Below are 18,131 nucleotides of genomic sequence, written 5' to 3' on the forward strand. Positions count from 1 at the left end.
CCCTAAGACTGGTTTTAGTACCTTAGTACCCTAAGAACTTGGCACTCCATGAATTCTAGATAAAGTTTAGGGGAAAATTAATTTCTATGATAACCTTAGTATGTCTTGGAAATAAATTAAAAGTTGTAATTTATATGTAAAACTCAAACCATGGAAATTACTAGTTTGCTTCAGCAGAGCACCTGGAAATAGGGACAGAAAGAATATTTGCCATTCTTTGTTTCCCAGCTGAAAAAGAAGTTTTCCAGCACAGAAATGAGAATTTTCTGCAGTTTTTGCTCACTGTCTGCACATCCTGAAGTGTTTGGGGGAAATTACCCAGCACAGAAATACAATTTTTTGTTTGTGCAAAAGTGGTGGGTTTTGTGCAGACAGAACAGTTTTTGTGCAAGAAAGTGTATTTTGGAGGAGAAAGCCATTGTTTTGTGGTTTTTTTTACAACAAAATCTGTATTTTTGTGTAGAACAATTTTCCAAAACACTTCAGAGTGTTCTGTATGTTGGGGTTGTGGTGGCTGTGTGCCTTCAAGTCATTTCTGACTTATGGTGACCCTAAGGCAAATCCACCATTGGGTTTTCTTGGCATAAATTGTTCAGAAAGGGGTTTGCCATTGCCTTTCCCTGAGGCTGATAGCATGTGACTTGCCCAATGTCACCCAGTGGATTTCATGGCTGAGTTGAGACTCAAACCCTGGTTTCCAGAGTTCTAGTCCAACACTAAGCCATGCTGGTGGCAAAAACTACATGCAAATATTTGTTTTCTCCCATAGAGACTATCTCCCCATTTCCTATTGTACAGAGGGAAGAATACTAAGATACATGCAAAGATAACAATTAAATCCCTATTCAGAAGAAAATCAGTGGAAACTAAATAGGTATAGTGTTTGGGACAATTTATCAAACTCAGCCTACCAGCCATGTATTGAGGGTTTAACCCCCATCTTTGCAGTCATAAAGAGTCGGGGCAAATAGGAGATTTATGAGGCATAAGGGATGTACGCTTCACTAATTTTCTTCTTGAAGAAAACAATGAGTAAAGAGAAAGCCATTGAAAACCACCCCATTTTTAAAGTTTATTCACAGTTTTGGGACTTTTTCTCTGCAAAATTCACGCACGGTTGTTTTGGGTAAAAAGGATTTTCTGTGCAGGAAACAGCCATTATCAATCATTTTTCAAGTATTTTAATAATAATAACAATAAACTGTTTATTTATAGCCCGCTTTTCCTTGGCAGATCAAAGCGGGTTACACAGAAGTACACAAATGTACACTTTACAAACAGTAATCACATAACATCCAAATCAATATATAAACTATTAAAAACAATGTTAAAATTACAAGATTAAAACCACACAATAACTAGCTTAAGTGCTGGTATAACGGGTGCAACGGCGATTTTCAAATATTCATTCCATCCCTATGGGATGTAAGGTAAATCGCCATACATGCCTACTGAAATATGTTCAGCTTCGTAAGTGAGTTTCAATGTACGCATGAGTTGGATAGTCTGGAGTGCATACTTTCCCTGTGAAGGAGCTATCCATTCATTTGTTTTGCTGAAGGCTCTGCATTGCATCTCTTGCTTTGTGATCGTATTTCCCTCTGTTAAGATTGTGTTCCTATGGTGAAGTAAACATCAGGGGTTGGAGAACAGAATATTTCTCAAACCTTCCCCCAAATTGATTTCTCCCACCCCCATACACATTTATTTTTACAGTTTTTATTTTATCAGATCTCTGTGCAAAACAATGACTCATTCTACTTCAGTTTAATAATAGATTAATCTGATGCTTAAGTGATGCTTATGCACTGTTCTGTTATGCTCATTTGCCATTTTGTATGATGATTATATGTACTGTAGAAGACACAGAATCAAACATGGTCCTGGGCAAGCAGGAGAGAAGTACCTCCTTGGTATTAGTCTCCTGGGTTCTTATGAAATAACAGAGGCTGCATCTGCACTGCAGACATAATGCAGTTTGGCACTGCTTTAACTAACATTGTCCAATGCTATGGAATTCTAGGATCTGTAATGTATTTATCCTTCTCTTTCAGAGAGCTTTGGTCCCACAACAGATTACAAATTCCAGAATTCCATAGCATTGATCCATAGCAATTAAAGCAGTGTCAAACTGCATTATTTCTGTAGTGCAGATGCAGCCCTACTCATATCTTCATGCATACATCCTCCTTGATCACAGAGTAATCTGGTGTAGTCAGTGACTTGCTCATATTAATATGCTATTAATATATGAAATATGTTCAGTAAAGACTGAAAGATAAGAGTAGTCCAGTTAATTTTCCATTACTTTATCTTTTTCTTGTCTGTTTGCTTCAAGAAGTCACCTTATTCCTTATTAAAGTCCATATTGCCAACTGCACAAAAACCTATTTGGTACTACACAATTTATTTTCCAATGCATCAAGTATGTCTGATTTAACAGATGGGAAAGAGAAGGAAGTCTTCCTAAAACAAGGAAGTGTCTTGGCTTCCTTCTGAGGTAATTTTCATTTATTCCCCCTCAGCCCCTCAAACTCCTTTGCATACCTGATACTTATCTGGCACCTCAATTGACATCCATCAAATTGTTTGCAACAGCAATGATGTGTTCAGGCAAGGAAATAAAGAGGGAGTAAAGCTTCTATCTGATTTGTTTTTGAAACATAGCTAATGATCTATGTGAAGCATAACTCCTAGAAAGATGAACTAAACAGCTTTCGATTTGTTTTTAAAAAGACATGGTGGAACCTGAGCATTAAATTTTAATTGGATAATCATTTATACACTCAAAAATAAAAAAAATCATGTATCTTTTCAATTCCTCTTTGCCTCTAATTGGAGCTCTAAATCTAATCATCACACTGAAATGATAGGCAATGTCTCCACTGTGCTGACTAGGATGGCAGTCACAACATAAGTCTTTGAATCCTATAAAATGCTTACAGTGTGGAGCTTCTCATGTACCAAAGGCTATAGAATGTGTACATAATGAGCAGTAGCTGGACCACAGTGACTAAAAAGATTCTGCTGGTCAATCTGTGCTTTGCTTAAGCATGGTTGTATAGAGCGTAGGTTAAAACTATGGTGATTTCCCCCCTCTCCCCCACATACTGAAGCATTTCTACTTCAGGGGAAATGCTGGAGTCACCTTGTAAATATTGAAAACAAAGGTAAAACCCAAACAACTCCACTTTGGACTAGAGGAGCACTTATCGATTACATATGCAAAGAGAGATTTTTAAAATTATTTTTTAAAATCATAACAGGCATCTATATGAGCTTCTGTATTTGTTAAAAAATAAAATCCTTGTAGGTTTTTCAGCTCTACTGGAGTGACCTGACCTACTTTTTTATATACACAAATAAATAAATAAATCACTTAATTTTTGCTTAACTTGTCAAGCCCACATAAAGTTCTTTAAAACATCTGGGAGTCAGTTGCACTAACATATGATTGTAGGGTTGTATTTCCTTACCTCCCTCATTGTGTTTATAGATAATGCAGTGTAAACTGTGTGTATGTGTATATGGAGAGGAAAAGGCCATCAACAAGATTGCAATTTACCAAAGTTTAGTCTATAAAGAATGAACTATAAACAAAGACAAGCAAAGGCCATTCACTTTAGCCAAGAGCATGTTGCTTTCTTGCTGTTTTGTTTTCTTGACTGTCAGCTTTGTCCTCACAACATGTCCCCTTCTCCTCATCCATAGCTTCTCAGATCAAACTAAAAATCTATTGTACCAGGATAACGGGGGCAGACACTGTTAAGTGGGTAAAGAAGTTGGCGACTACTTTAATGCATAATAGAGGGGTCATAAATCAATCATAAATCAATTATAAATCCATCATAATGCAATTCTAAATAAATCATAATGTTATCATAAATCAATCACTGTCCAATATAACATCATTCACTTATTAATTAATTTATCTATTCATTTATTTCATAGGTAGGCCACATTTCTCCCAGAAAGCAATGAAAGGAGGCTCACTGATAAAAAATCATTTTAAAATCTTTACAATACATTTTTTAAAAAACAATTAAAATCTTCTAACTAAAACAGTATAAAACTTCAATCATGACAAGATGTATGTACATTGAGGACAAGGGGACATGGGGCCTGATTGTTCCATACTTCACCAATTGCTCTGTGGGGCTACCAGCCATACCAGTCCGTTAAGTCTCTGAGTAGTCCTTGTACCCCAGCCAATTAGTGTTCTTGACATTAAGGAGACATCCTCCTTAACACTGAATAATCCTCCTAAGAAATCTGTACTTAGGACAAGAGGTTACTGTTAGCACAGAATATAGAGAAACAGAATGGTTCTCACTTAGCAAGGGGATAGGCCAAGGCTGCATCTTATCACCCACTTGTTCAAATTGTACACATAAAATATCGTATGAAGAGAAGGCTTCGACTTAGAAGTAGGAGGAGTGAAAACAGAAAGAAGGAACATCAACAATCTATAATATGTGGATGATACCATTCTACTAGTGGAAAACATCATAGACTTGGAACAATTACTTAGGAAGGTCAAAGAAGAAAGTGCAAAAGCAGGCTTACTGCTGAACATAAAGTAAACAAAATAATGATCATAGAAGATCTACATAAATTCATCCTAGAGAATGAAAAAAGAAAAAAAAAGAAAAATGATCCATACCTTGGATCAAACATAAATCAGAATGGAGATTGCAGTCAAGGAATAAGAAGACTAGAAATGGGAAATGCAGTGAAGAAAGAACTAGACACGATCCCAAAGAGTAAAGATATAGACCTGAGCACTAAAGTTAGAATCATCCAATCCATTTCATTCCCCATCACCATGAATGGATGTGAGAGCTGGAAGGTGAAGAAGGTGTACAGCGCTGTGTAAATTTACAGCACTTTATAAATAAAGGTTAATAATAATAATAAGGTGGAGAGAAAGAAAATAAATGAATTTGAGATGTGGTGCTGGACAAAACATGTTGGGAATATTGTGGACAGCCAAAAAACAAGCAAATGGGTCCTTGAACAGATCAGGCCTGAAATCTATCTCTAGAAGCCAAGGTAGTTGAACTGAGGCTGTCATACGTTGACCACATCATGAGAAGGCATGACTCATTAGAAAAGACAATAACGCTATGAAAGGTAGAACGCAGCAGAAAGGGAGGAATTGAATCTATGCCAGATGGATAGATTCAATCTAGGAGGCCATGGGCCTGGATCTATAAGTCCTAAGCAGAGCAGTGTAGGATAGGGAGGCTTGGAGATGTTTCACTCACAGTGTTGCTATGAGTCAGGATCAACTTGAGGACAGTTAAGAACAATATTCCTTAAGAATTAATTTGTCTTCTCTCCCACAATAGGTTTTTCTCAAAAACATATGCCTCAGAAATCAGATTTGCTAATTAAAGCCTATGTTTGCCTTCCAGTGACCAATTAGGAAACAAAATCTGCAAATGCAAAATACATAAGTAAAACAAATCATGTGACAAACAGATGTTTTTCTTTCATTTCAGTAGCAGCTTTGCAAAAACCAGGCTAAAGCCCCATTCCCACTATGAAAATAACTGGGTTATTTTCATAGCATTCATACTTGCTCCAACTGTACTTGGTACAGTTTGCAGGTGGGGGGGGGGAGCAACCAGAAAACCCACTTAACCTGGTATATTTGATACCAGGTTTTTCCCCATGCCTTATTTAAAAAGCTGCAATGATCCACATCTTTGGTAGTATGAGTATGCTACCAGATTAACTCCAATCATGATGCATTGTTCCTGGAAATGGAGTCACCTCCATTTTGAATTGCTCCAATAGCAAGTGTGAATGGCAACAGGATTAAAATGCCACAGAGAGATTTGGGAATGGAAAACGTAGTGGGAACACCAATTCAGTATTGCATCACCATGGAGATCGGCAAAAAAGTAAGTGTGACTGCCCCCTTATTCTATGAGTTTTAGTCCAAGAAAGTAACTTTTTCAAGCTCTGCCTACTGGTCTAGGACAGATATGATGAATTACAAAGCTGCTCTCATGCTCAAAATAGATGAGGGGTATAGATAAGCTTTGTAATTCATCATATCTGTCCTAGACCAGTAGGCAGAGCTTGAAAAAGTTATTTTCTTGGACTAAAACTCATAGAATCCCTCAGTCAACAAGGCACAGTCAAAAGGTTACTTTTTCCAAACTATGCTTGAAGTTTTAGCTAATGATTACTTCAATTACCTTTCTTTTTCTTTCATCTGGTCCAAAATGGCTTATCAAAAAAGAATATTTCTAACTTTGCTCCTGAAGCAAAGCACTAGTTTCTTCATATCTTTAAGCAAAACAGTATTGATATAAGAATAAAATTTGAACTACTCAGCATGTCAATGAGTAACAGCTACACAGAGGTTTGTTAATACCTTGAAGATACATCAGCTTTTGAAGTACATTCATCCCTCCACATTTGCAGCTTTGACTTTTTCAAATCTGATTATACATGGATTTTATTAATATGTTCTCTCTTAGGAATATCTAGGTACTCCAGCGCAACTCTATGACCAACTTTAACTAAAAGTCATGCTGAAGGACCTACAGATTCCTAGAGAGAAAACTCCACTAGGCATTTGCAGCTCCTCCAGCACAATTCTATGGTCAGTGTCTGGCAGATGTTGACCACAGAGTTGCACTGGAGGACCTAGAGATTCCTAGAGAGGTGTTCTCTCAGGTAAAAACATAGTGTTTCTGCTACTTGCAGTTTTTTCACATTTGTGGGATCCATGCTTCTCACCCCAGAGAATGTGGAGGGACGAGTGCATTTCCAAATGATTAAATGGGATCATAATGAGCAATGACAGTTATTTTATACAATTTCCCATATTTCCTCTGTGGAAGATGTAAATATATCTTTCTCAAGATTGTTGTTAACTTGCCTTCAAATGAACTCCAAGCTAGGGAGGCCCTATCCTAAGGTGTTCATGGCAGGACTTATTCAGAGGAGATTTGCCATTGCCTTTGTCTGAAGTTGAGAGAGGGCAAATGGACAGAGATCTAAACCCTGGTTCCCAGAGTCCAGATTGTTGTTGTTGTTCTTGTTGTTAATTGCCTTCAAGTCAATCTCAACTCATGGTGACCCTGTGGATGAGACATCTCCAAGACTCCCTATCCTCCACTGCTCTGCCCAGGTCATGCAAATTCATATCCATGACTTCCTTAATAGAATCTATCCATCTAGCATTCAGTCTTCCTCTCTTTCTCCTGCCCTCAACCTTTTCTAGCATTATTGCCTTTTCCACTGAGTCATGTCTTCTCATGATATGGTCAAAGCATGACAACCTCATTTTAGTCATCTTGGATTCCAGGGAGATTTCAGGTTTGATATATTTTAGGACTCATTTGGCCCCATACAGACAGGCCAAAATAAAGCTGCTTCAGGTCACTTTGGAGGTATGCTATTTAAATGATACATGTGTCCTAAGAGTCTGGAAGCCACACCAAAAGAGCGCAGCTTTGGCACAGCTTCTGGCCTCTTAGGATGCAAGCATCATTTAAATAGCATATCTCCAAAGTGACCCGAAACAGCTTTATTTTGGCCTGTCTGTATGGGGCCATATGTTTGTTTTTTTGCTGTCCATGGTACCTTCAGCACTTTCTCTAGCTCCACATTTCAAATGATTTTCTTCTTATCTGTTCTCTCCACTGTTCATTCTTTCATCCATTCAAACAAATGCACCATAATGGCTCTCAAGTGACAGATTGAGAGGTACAGCAGATCACATACGCTTCCATCCATATTCACCACTAAAAAAAAAATGGGGCTGCTTTCTTGGCACTTGCATTGTCCATTGTGCTGTGTGTGCTGCAGCAAGAAAAGAGGTAATGGATTGCTCTGAGAGTGCCTGAAGGGGCCAGTGCTTCATCTTGGTCCCTCAGAAAGACACCTCAGGGTGAGACATTGGATGAATTCTCCAAGGAGCCCCCGTAAAAAGTACATCTTACTCCAAGGCAAAGATGAAAATCCAAATGCTGGATCACAACTCCAGTATACCTCACCACTGGAAGGCTGGCTACACATGCTGGAAGTTACAGTCCAACAACATCAGCAGGGCAAAATGATCCTCATTCTTTTCCTTGGAGTGAGACATTCTGGTAAAGATGGCCATGGAGGCCATTATGCCAGCATAGGTAGGCTCTTGTGGCTGCCTAAACCATAATACCTTGTTCTGAAGAAAGAACCCCTCCCAGCCTGCCATTTATGATAGAAAGTATCTGTGCTGTTTATAATGCACTGGTGGAAAAAGAAAGAAAGAAAGAGTAAAGGGGGAAGGGGAAGAAAAGAAAAGAGCAACTGAACTAGGGGAAGACAGTATTATCTTCCTCCTTCTCAAGGGTCAAATATCTTGTGCCAGTCTTGAATAGATCTAAGCATATACTTATCTCTTTATTACTGTTCTCCATCAGTCTTAAAAGGGGTTTACTTTGACATGTGCTAATCTTGTATTCTGTGACTGTTATCATTTAGAAAATACTTCCTTGCTGTGGATATGGTTATCTATCAGTCAGTCAGGCTGTCTGTCTGTCTATCAGAAATCTGTTATTCATTTAGTGCAATTTCCTGTTCTTCTCTAACAACAACAAACAAATGAACAAACAAACAAAAAAACCCCAAGCACCAGCTATATAAATACATATGTAGATTCTGCATTTGATGGCTCCCAAGATACTGTGGAAGGAAAGAGTAAATCTCTCAAAATAGCATAACATACATTTTTAAAACATCTGTTACAGCTGATGTCTTGAATGGAAACCAATATGTTAACTCTGTGTCTGGTCAGTGCATTCTTAGGGTGTTAAAGAACCATACAACAGCATATTACAGTACGAGCCAAACAGCTAGAACATGTGGACTTCTGCTTTGTGCAGGTGAACAGAAAACAGACAGAGGTGACATAAATATAATTTATCTTTGCATGGGTCTGGTATAGTTTCAGCAGAAAGAATGTTGCTGATTTTTTTTAACATCACTATAATATGATAGTATGATTCATCTATCTCTCTATTTGTTTATCTATTCATCCAAGCTTTTGTTGGGTTAGATCCAGATTAAATCATATTTGGAATAGAACTACTGAAATGAGTGGGACTTAAGATAGTTGTACCCTGCTCTATATATTTGTTAGTCTGAAATAGTATACAAAGAGATCTTATAGCACTTTTGGGACTGAGCAAAAGAAGTTGTGGCATATCCACAAACTCCAATCCATCAACAGTGGGTAAACAGAGATAATGGCTTCCTTGCACACTACACGTTATATGATTGGTTAACACCACAGTCTCATGCTGTTACATCTCCTTTCTGGTTCCCTGTCTGCACACACTATATTCGAAAAGTCCCTCCACCATTCATATGGTCATCCACCCATCCTGGTGTTAAGCAACATCTTTCCTCCAGCTTTGGTGCCACAATAATCATCATTAAAACTGAACTTGTCATCTCATCACCCACAAGTTTTGCATTTATATGACAATTCTTAGATTCTGATAATAACGGTCCTTCCTGGCTACCAGTTCACTCGAAGTATGTGAGGAGATAGACCAAGTCTACAAACGCTTATCCTACAACTTCCTGCTCTTCATATGACTCAGTTTGGATTCAACCTCTTCTATTAGCCTCAGAAGAAAACAGTGACAAAACTTCTCTGAACAATCTTGCTAGGAAAACCCTGTGATAGGGTAGTCTTAGGCAGTAGCATCATTGGTGGAGAGTGGGCCACTCCAGGTGACACCCCAGAAGAGTGGTGACATGCCAGAAGGGGGGGGTGACACCTGGTTGGCTCCCTGCCCTCCATGGGAGCTATTTTGGCCTGCACAGGAGCTCCTGGGGCCTACATAGGTGTTCTTGGGGCATGTGTGAGAGCTTCTGTGGCCACACGGGCACTTCTGGGGCCTGCTTGGGTGCCCCTCAGGCCTGTGTGGGAGCTCTTGGGGCCATGTGAGAGCCCCATTGGGGCCATGCGGTCATCATTCTGGGCCACACAGGATTTCCTGGGCCCTGAGTGAGAGCTCTTGGACAAGAGCTTCTGGGGCTGTGCAGATGACATTCCAGGACATGCAGGAGGTCCTGGGTCCTGTGCAAGAGCTCCTGGTGCCTGCATGGGCATTCTTGATGCCTGCACGCAGAACCACATGGGTGCCTCTGGGGCCTGCTTGGGTGCTCCTCAAGCCTGTACGAGAGCTCCTGGGGCGGCTCCTGGGCCTGTGCAGGCACCCCTTGGGGCCACATGGGTGCCATTCAGGACTGTGCGGGAACTCCTGGGGCCTGTGCAGATGCCTCTCTGATCCATACAGACCTCTTTCCGACATGCGCAGGTGCTCCCATGTGCCTCCTCCCCCAAAAACTCCGCTGGAAGTCTGGGACCAGAACTCCCCACCACCTGGTGTCACCCAGTGTAGGAATGCCACTGGCCTTAGAGTTGCTATAAGTCTGAAAGGACTTGTAGGCACACAACACACAAACACAGCTACTCTAATATGCCAACAGGTCCTACTTTACTTCTTATCAAGAACTGTACAGTCCCCATTAAGCTCTTGAAATGTATCTACATTGTGCAGTTTTAGCACAGTGATTTCACTTGAAGTGCTGAGGTTCCACCCTTAAGAATCCTATGATTTATACTTTGATGAAATTTGTTTGTTAAAATGCTGTAGTTCAGGGAAGTTTACTAGATTATGGGATAATCTCTAGAGTAGGGGTGGGGAATGTGTGGCCTTCTAGATATTATTGGACTCCTACTCCCATCCAATTTGGCTAGTGCTCAGGAATGTTGGGGTTGTAAGCTAACATCTGGAAGGTCACAAATTTCCCATCCCTGCTGTAGCGGAGAACAGCTTACAATATACATTATACAAAATTGTAGAGGCAAGCTACATGACCAAAAGAGAAAGAGATCACTGTCATTTGATGCATCTGTAGCTGAGCTATAAACCTGCAGAATGCAGATGAAAGAGTGCAATATTGAATACTTCATTTACATATCTATGTCTATACATGCAAACAAACATGGAAGCCATTCAGCATGTATCTGTTCACATTCTTACAGCAATCCTTTAAGGTAGATCAGGTTTTATTATTCTGATAATGAAGAAGTCTGTAAAGTTGTGTAATGCTGAGCCATAGTTGCTTACTTCCTAGTTTCTTTCTATCCAACCTGCCTGTATGCTAAAGTCATCTGCTGTTGCTCTCCTCTGGATGTCCTACCTTATGAAGTGAGGTGTAGAAAATGGAGGGATGGCATTGCTGCTTAGGGAATCATTTCAGTGGTACCTTTTTTTATTCAAGGATGTTTATCTGGTCTGAGCATATCTATCTGTGCCATGTTGTATTGAAAGTGGCATTTCATGTCTCAAATTTTGTATTTTTATGTAAAATATTTTTATATTAAAACAGAAGAATATATAATTTTATGTGAAATCTTTCTTTGATATTTTAAACATTTTAAATAAAAAAATTAGATAAATGATTTGGTGGTCATTATCTTGTTGCTCCAAATGGCTATTAGCTCAGATACTTTCTTGAACCTGCAGCTTAACTATCATCACATCTGAAATGGTGACCATGCAGAACAAGAAGAAGGCTGAGATAGATATACATGGCGGTAGACACCTAAGCAGTGGCATTTCTGTGTGAATGGGCTAGTGAATCCATCGCACATTGTATTCCAGTTTTTAGATGTGCTAATCAAGATGTTGTGCCCTATCCTTCACAAACAATTCAGGACCTTGGATAACTTCTTGAAAGCTGCACCTAAAATCTGGAGCAGATTCACCACCTTGCTGATGAAGAAGCCACCAACTGCCACTATACTTGCCCAAAGAGCTCTGAATGAAACAAGGACTATTCAGCCTGATCTGATAAGGGTATAAGAGTCATTACATACTGAGGGAAGGACACCCTAATAATGAAGACACTAGTAGTATACTATGCTTTAAATAGCTTATTGAAATATTAAAAATAATAAACACGATCCTACCCTTTGGATAATCCCAAATGCTGTCAGGCTAGTTCTCTCTCTCACTTTTTAAAGAATTTAATTGATGTTAATATGAGGTGAATGATATCACAACTTAGGCCTGTTACAGACTGCCAAAATAAAGCTGCTTCAGGTCTCTTTGGAGGTATGCTATTTAAATGATGCATGGCTCCTAAGAGTCCGGAGGTCGTGCCAAAGCCACTCTCCATTCCTAAGCACTGGAGTGCAGCTTTGGTGCAGCTTCCGGATTCTTAGGATGCATGCATCATTTAAACAGCATACCTCCAAAGAGACCCAAAGCAGCTTTATTTTGGCAGTCTGTAATAGGCCGTAGTATTGCACAGAACAGAACATAAGAGAACTACAGGATTGTACCTGCAGTACTGAAAAGGCAGGTAAAACTATTTCCAGAAGACCTACAATGCCATTGCAAGTTGATGGTGAACACTGCAACATGCAAAAACATTTTGAGATCTCTTCTTGACTACTGATGCAGATATGTGTGAGAGGACAAAGGTTGATTCACACCATCAATTCAGAGTATGAAGGTAGGAATTTTTTTAAATAGGCTAGACAGTATATTCTCTGTATATCTTACAAATGTAAGGCTTTGAATTGTGTAAATACCAATATATTGTGATGAAGAACTAAGTGCCAAATGTCTGTGTGTCAGACAGTGAGAAAGCTAGATGTTTGTGGGTCAAACAGTGAGTAAGCATATGATTACCATCTGGGTCTGGGTGTTTAGCCAAGCTGACTGCTGTGATTTCCCCAAATGCAGGAAACTTGACTACATAATTTGTGATAGCATCTGTAAAATAAAATGATTGCACAAAAAGTTCAGTGGAGAAAATCATAAATTGGTGACATAGAGAAGGGTGCATGCTTGTATGGATAATTAGTGGTCATGTTGATGTTGTGGAGGTGGTGGTGGTGGTAGTTGTGTTTTCAAGTCATTTCTGATTTATGGTGACCCTAAGGCAATCCTATCATGGGATTTTCTTCGCAGGTTTCTTCAAAGGGAATTGGTCATTGCCAACCTCTGAGGCTGAGAGTGTGATTTGTCCAAGGTCACCCAGTGGGTTTATGGAGGAACTGGGAATTGGATCCTGGTCTCCAGTCCTACTCCAACGCTCAAACCACTACACAATGCTCTAGTGTGGCCATGTACGCATTGCCTATTACACTCTACAAAAGATCAGCAAAACTCATGTCACATTGGAAGAAGACAAAAGACCAGTAAAATCAAAACAGGGAAGGGCTAGATATAGTGTAAAGTGCAGAGACACAGGTGGGTGTTTATAACAGCCTTCAACAAGGTCATACCTAGCTGTCTTTGAGAACATTTTTTAGATATAGATGTTGTTCCTGGTTGGTAAAGGCTGCTAAATACCAGTAAATCTGGTAAAGGAGAGGGGGAGAGAACCTCTTTAAATATTACATTTGTTGCCAGTTGTTGTTGTGTGCCTTAAAGCCATTTCCAACTTATGGCAACCGTAAGGCAAACCTATCATGGGGTTTTCTTGGTAAGATTTTTTTTTCTGATGTGGTTTGACTTTACCTTCCTCTGAAGGAGAGTGTGACTTGACCAAGGTCACCTAGCAGATTTACGTGCCTGATTAGCGATTTGAACCCTGGTCTTCAGAGTCATTATTCAGTGCTTAAACCACTACACCATGCTAGCTTAAATATTATATAGGCTTTTTAGATATTACATTGTAGCACACTGCTTGTTACCAAGTTATAAGAGATGTTTGTTTTAAATGCCTGTGGAATAGTACAGTTTTTCCTCTAAGGATACTTTTTAGAGGTAAAGCAGATGATATGTGAATTTTTAAAGAGATAATTATGTTATAGTGCTGTTTAATTCCTTAACAATGTAAGGTTATATGGCTGTCTCTTAATGAAGTTTCTTAAGAGGAATATGATGCTTGATTCTTTACATACCATATAACATATGATACAAATGTACTTAGACAAGGAGAAGTCTTCTGTCTTCTGTGTTCATCTCCAAGGTGAATGTTTATATATATGTGTGTGTGTGTGTGTGTTACTTTGTGTATATTAATAAATACCCTAAAAGATTTGGACTGCCTTGTTTGAATTAGTAAATAAGCCTAAACTGCCCGCACATTCTCCCATATTAAACATTCTGACATTCCAATACTTAAGAGTGCTGAAATGGAGTATTGATAATACATCTGCCAGTTTGGACTACACTGTTGTTCATAGGTTGTGAACTTAGGTAGCCAGAAGATAACAAAAGGGACCTCCAAACTGACAATGGTTGACAAATGTAAAAGAACCCTCAGTCTCTCAAACTGAAGAGACAGTCATGGAGAACCATGCCTGTTTCCATGTAAATCTTCATAAATTTCATTTTCACACACAAGAGTGAATAATTTTACTACTTTTATCCTGTTTGTGAAAAAGTAATTAAAAACTGCACTGTGATTGAAGACTATTTATAGTTTGAGACTGCACTTTTACACTTTGTGCAAGAGAGAGATATTTTTTAATAATAATAATAATAATAATAATAATAATAATAATAAGACAGAATGGCAAACAGAGAGCCCAAACAGACAGGCCAAAATAAAGCTGCTTCGGGTCACTTTGAAGGTATCCTGTTTAAATGATACATGCATCCTAAGAGGCTGGAAACCATGCCAAAACCAAGCTCCAGTCTTAAGGACTGCGCAGCTTTGGTGCAGCTTCTGGCCTCTTAAGATGCATATATCATTTAAACAGCATACCTCCAAAGTGACCCGAAGCAACTTTATTTTCGACTGTCTGTACAGGCCCAGAAAATACTTCTTGTGTGTGTGCAGGAGGGGTTTATCTTTTCTTTTCTTTCTGTATTTCTAACCTCCTCCTCCTCCTCCTCCTCCTCTTTCCTTCCTTCCTTCCTGCCTTCCTTGCTTCCTTCTTCTTCTAAAGAGATTCAAGAAATTGTCAGGACTAGAAAGTCAAATGTTTATGGGTCCACGTCAATTATGCAAGTGATAATAGCTTACTGCATTTGAGGACTGTATTCTGGCTGTTGAATATGTTCAGTTCTCTCTTACACACAGTTCTCAAAGGTAATTATCTGGTATTCTTTCCACATTCATGTTCATTAGATTTAATTGTTCTTGTTTTTCTGGCTGTGGCTTAAATTTTATCTCTTTCTCTGTACAAAATATTTCAAAAGCTAAAAACTAACGAAATATAATAGGACAGCTTTCCCTTCTTCCAGTTGTTTTCCACTCTTGCTTTTTACATAATACTTCACGTGACATTATTCAGTTTCATTTCTATGCTCCAGGCAAGTTCTCCAATTGTATCAAGATAATTTTTATATTCTTCCCATTGCATTTATCCATGTCAGGTCACTCTGTATTGATCGAAGGGTTGAGATAACCTGAACGTGTGTTTGTACTCACCACAGGAAGAGCGCCTTCCAAATACTTGGACCAGATTTATCTGATTCTCTCTCTGTCTTTATTCCTCTGGGAAGAATTAATGGGAACAGGAAATCTGCAAATATTTAAAATGGATATATGAGATTATTGGGGGGGGGGGGGGGAGGGATGCCTTTTCTACAACTAGAGATTTGGAAAGAAAAATAATCCAGAGTATTTGGGACTAGTGTGTAACTAACTCAAGTCACATTTTAAAATAAAGCACAGAATATATATCACACCCTTTAGCTTAGTATTAATAAAGGCCTTTGGACTAGTAATGAGAGATAACTCTGTGGCATAGACAAGGCTGTGCCTATATGTTCACTCTGCTACCAATGACAAGCAAGCTCACAGGATGTCTGATGATGAGCAAATGGGGACTGTCCATCGTGACCAGATGTCATATCTGCAAAGGAGGACAAGGCAGCACAAAATGTAGGACATTCAAGAAACATGTATAACATTATACAGTAAAAGCTAAAAACACTAATATAAATATAAATTCATTCCATCTGGTTTATTTATAGCTATATTACATATACTGAGTTTTATTATGTACTCAACCGTATTTCTCTGGTGAACCTATCTTCATCAAAATGCCTTGATGGCTTGCAATATACATATCTGAGCAAAACAAATGCTTAAAATTGTATTTTACTAGCCACAAACTTTTGACTGAATCTACATCCAAATTATTCTTTCATTTGCCAATTGTACTGAAATTAAGGGGATTAGGATGAAGCAAGTTTGTTTTCTGCTGTTGCACAGAATAGGACCTGGGACAATAGATGCAAGCTACAGGAAAAGAGATTCCAGCTAAACATTAGGAGGAACTTCCTGACAGTAAGAGCTGTTCGACAGTGGAACACTCTTCCTTGGAGTGTAGTGGAGTCTCTTTCTTAGGAGGTTTTTAAACAGAGGCTGGATGGGCATCTGTCAGGGATGCTTTGATTTTGAGTTCCTGCATGGCAAGGGTTTAAACTGGATGGTTTATGGGCTCTTGCAACTCTGATTCTATGGTAAAATGAGAATGCTGTTTACTTGGACACTGAAATTGTAATTTGTCAAAAACATAGAAATTGCTAGTTACGACTCGGTTGAGTTATACTGGGCTGTATGTATTCATAGAATTATGTTACTGGTTAATTTTATTTGTTTGTCTGTGAATGACTTTATTACAGGGAAATAGGAAAGTAGAGAAAGATATAGTATCTACACACTACAAAGTTTAATCATGGTGTTAAATAAAATCATTAATGCTGATCAGAAGCCAGTGAGAATACTTAAAAGTACTGGGAGGAAAAAGATACAGAATTTAGTAATTAGAATAAGGAAGCAAGGAATACAACAGTTGTTCAGGGAAGTCACTGGTGGGTACGTGGGGGGCCACATAAGGTGACATCTTTAGAAGGGTGACATCATGGGTCCCCAAACATCTGCCTTTTGGCAGAAATAGGCTGTGGCTTCATCTGAGTACCTTTAAAATGCTGAAGAGATTATGTGAGTGGGGTGAGGTTCAATGGAAAGAAAAAGGGGAGGACCCTTTTTAAAAAAATAAATTTAAAATTTATTTTTTTAAATTTAAATTATTTTTAATATATATTTTGAAAATGATATTTTTGAAATTTCTTTAAAACATCACATTTTACCAAGTTTTCACGTTAATCACATGATTAAATGCATTAAGGCTGTGTGTATGATATTGCCATTTAAAGGTATAATTTTCATTTTGCTTGTAGATTATGCCACAACTGTTGCCATTACATTCACTGATATATGGGAATTAGGAGTTATGAGTAGCGTTACTGCAAAAAACATTACTAAGGATTCTGCAAGATATGGCATGGGAGAGATCAAAGGGTGGTTGTGACACCATGAGTTACTGCACCAGGCGACGCCAACCTTAGTGACGCCACTGAAGTTGTTGATTTTGTTGTTTTAAACAAGACTAAGGTAAGAACTCTGAGTGGTTTCAGAAAATAACAACATAATAAAGTTAAGGATCAATCTACTTTATTCAGTCTGTAATTTCAAAGTGTTGGCATTGGCTAAAGCTAAGCAGTATAGTATATATACAGGTATATACTGAAATAGTTGTTCCTTGTCTTCTTTTCTTTTCTCCTTTGCAACACTGAGAGGTATTCAAAATTTAAGATGACATCATAGCACGAGTTTGCTTATTCCTACCCATTGTCACTAACTGCCTAATATGCTTCAGAAAAAACACTAACAAACAAACAATGCCTTGGGAGCAGAAGTGTCACTGGTTTGGTCAGAAGCATGACATTTATTAGAACATCTAATTTGAGCATTAAGGCCCGAATCAGATGGGACAAAAGGTGTGGCTTATGGCCACTTAGGGGGCATGGCATGAAGACAACACACACACCTGAGGTGGACAGAAGCCATTGTGAGATTGCCCAAGGCAGTCAGAAACTGTCAAAAAAATGAGTGGCAAAAAGCCACTCCTTCCCCATTGCTTATATCAGACCAAGGCAGCAGCCTGCTTTCAGAGTGGCTGTCTGGTTGCTGTTGTCCTCAACCAATTGGGGCTGATCAGGGCTGGAGTGGCTAGAGGTTACTCCAAGATGCCAAGCTGCTTTGCCCCATAGTTTTTATTATCCTGGGAAAATTTTGGATCTGAAGAAGTTTACTGTAGATGCTTCAGTTGTTGTCATGTGTCTTTAAGA

The 18,131-nt window shown here is 38.8% G+C and overlaps 1 long non-coding RNA gene across 1 annotated transcript in view; it reads right to left on the bottom strand.

Annotated features, from left to right (window-relative positions):
• Positions 1 to 1,356: 1,356 nt before the first annotated feature.
• The window catches only part of LOC121927066, a 37,954-nt gene continuing 21,179 nt past the window's right edge, over positions 1,357 to 18,131 (bottom strand). The window contains exons 2-4 of the long non-coding RNA XR_006103131.1: positions 15,421 to 15,514; positions 3,622 to 3,762; positions 1,357 to 1,618 (exon numbers count right to left, since the gene is read on the bottom strand). This is a non-coding gene — a long non-coding RNA (uncharacterized LOC121927066). The remainder of the gene's footprint in view (positions 1,619 to 3,621; positions 3,763 to 15,420; positions 15,515 to 18,131) is intronic.

Source organism: Sceloporus undulatus, chromosome 3, assembly GCF_019175285.1.
Source record: "Sceloporus undulatus isolate JIND9_A2432 ecotype Alabama chromosome 3, SceUnd_v1.1, whole genome shotgun sequence".
NCBI lineage: Eukaryota > Metazoa > Chordata > Lepidosauria > Squamata > Phrynosomatidae > Sceloporus > Sceloporus undulatus.